Source organism: Scomber scombrus, chromosome 15, assembly GCF_963691925.1.
Source record: "Scomber scombrus chromosome 15, fScoSco1.1, whole genome shotgun sequence".
NCBI lineage: Eukaryota > Metazoa > Chordata > Actinopteri > Scombriformes > Scombridae > Scomber > Scomber scombrus.
This window is the reverse complement of record NC_084984.1, coordinates 470,313-472,812: the sequence shown is the minus strand read 5'-3', so window position 1 is coordinate 472,812 and position 2,500 is coordinate 470,313.

Here is a 2,500-nt window from a genome sequence, read left to right as displayed (position 1 = left end):
TTTTTCTAATTTTTTCTCTTTTTGACTTTTTAATTTTCCATTTACTCATTTTATTTTAGATTTATTTTTATTTCTGGATATTGATTATTTTTCCATCTTGTATTTTCTTTTATTTATTTTTTACTATTATTATTATTGTATGTTACCTTCCTTCCTGTAACAGTCTGATTTCTATTGAATGATTTAAATGTGACGTGTTAACTTCTCTCTGCTGTCCTGCAGGAATCAGCTGTGAAGCTTTGACTCATTACATCATGAAGCAGGAATCAGCTGTGAAGCTTTGACTCATTACATCATGAAGCAGGAATCAGCTGTGAAGCTTTGACTCATTTCATCATGAAGCAGGAATCAGCTGTGAAGCTTTGACTCATTACATCATGAAGCAGGAATCAGCTGTGAAGCTTTGACTCATTACATCATGAAGCAGGAATCAGCTGTGAAGCTTTGACTCATTACATCATGAAGCAGGAATCAGCTGTGAAGCTTTGACTCATTACATCATGAAGCAGGAATCAGCTGTGAAGCTTTGACTCATTACATCATGAAGCAGGAATCAGCTGTGAAGCTTTGACTCATTACATCATGAAGCAGGAATCAGCTGTGAAGCTTTGACTCATTTCATCATGAAGCAGGAATCAGCTGTGAAGCTTTGACTCATTTCATCATGAAGCAGGAATCAGCTGTGAAGCTTTGACTCATTTCATCATAAAGCAGGAATCAGCTGTGAAGCTTTGACTCATTACATCATGAAGCAGGAATCAGCTGTGAAGCTTTGACTCATTTCATCATAAAGCAGGAATCAGCTGTGAAGCTTTGACTCATTACATCATGAAGCAGGAATCAGCTGTGAAGCTTTGACTCATTACATCATGAAGCAGGAATCACAGTTTAAACATCATTACCTGAACAAAGCAGCCTGATTCAGTCCTTTGATGAGCTCACATTTCATAACTGAACCAGCTCATCTGCTGTTTACTAAACAGTGCTGCAGGTCAGCAGGTTGCTGCAGCTGAGCTTCAGTCAGTTCCACTTTAAACCTGCAGAGGCGACACTGAGTCACGCTGCCGCCCAACAGCAGAGGAAGAAGAAGGAGCACTTCCTCTTCAAGCTCAGATTTATTCAATAAAATATTAACTCATCATGAAGAGAAGTGTGAACTGACTCACAGCTCAGGGTTCATGTTTATCTGCAGGCTTTAAATAAACTCGCTGCTCTCTAAGTTATCTGATGGTTGAAGATTTAATCTGATTTGAATCATAATTTATATCTGAGATAAATGTTCATCACACTGTCAAATTCAAATAAACTTTATAGATTATTAACACTGACAGATTATTACTCATAAATATGAGTCATTCATGTTGCTCTGCAGCCAATCAGAGCGGCTCTGTGCTGAGTATCTGGGACACTGAGAAACCGTCCAATCACAGAGCAGCATGTCGTCTGCATGTATATAAAAGGTCAGTGAGTTTAATTAGTGATCATGTGGTTTATTTAAATTTAAAGGGTTAAAATGTGAAAATAAACGTATGAATAACTTCACACATTCTTTTTTTGTGGACCCAGCATCAAATTTCTGCTTTTAATCCATTTTGAGAGAATATATTAGAGGATTATGGCAAAAATGTCTAAGTGGTGTAACCATAAAAACTTTGTACCAAATAATTCAACTTGCTTAAAAACAGTAAATTCTCAATAAAACACCATATCAACTAGTTTGGCATGATCTTACATATTATATATATAGAAGCAGAAGAAGAAGAAGAACGTCACCGCCCAGAAGAACCAGTAACTCTGGTTCATGAAGGAATTATTTCCAGTCTGTTGTTCTGTGATATTTTGGGATGTTATTATATCATCATGATCTATAACAGCACAGATATGAACCATCATCACAGCTGTGGAAGGTAACAGATTCACATTATTAATATTGTGTTATTTTATTACTATCACAGTGTTGAATGTATGTTGATGTATTTGCTTCATGTCTGACTGGAGGAGCTGTCCAGGTGCATTATGGGAAATGTAGTGTGTTTGGACAGGAAGTCTCCTCAGCTGTTCCTGTTTCAGCTTTATGGAAATTATCACATTTCTGCTTTAATGAATAAAATACTGACTGTTGTGTTTCTGTAGTTTCACATTTAACGCGTCGCCTCTCACGCTGTCACATTAATAACTGATATTAATTATAGGAGTTATGTTTATAATATGAGGAAATAAATGAGGAAATCATCACAAATATTCTCAATTCAACATTAATTGTGACTTTTTTTCAGCACATTTAACCAGATTTACTCAGCTTCTTATGAAACTTTACTTTTCATTTCATGCTTTATATTAATTTACTATACTTTATATTATTATTACTTTATACTTTATATTCTCTAATCATCTGACAGCTGTAGTTTCTGTTAAATATGACGTCATTTAATAGTTTAAAAAGTCAACAATATGTGTAATTATTCCAATGATCGTTTTACTTTTATTATAATCAACTTTA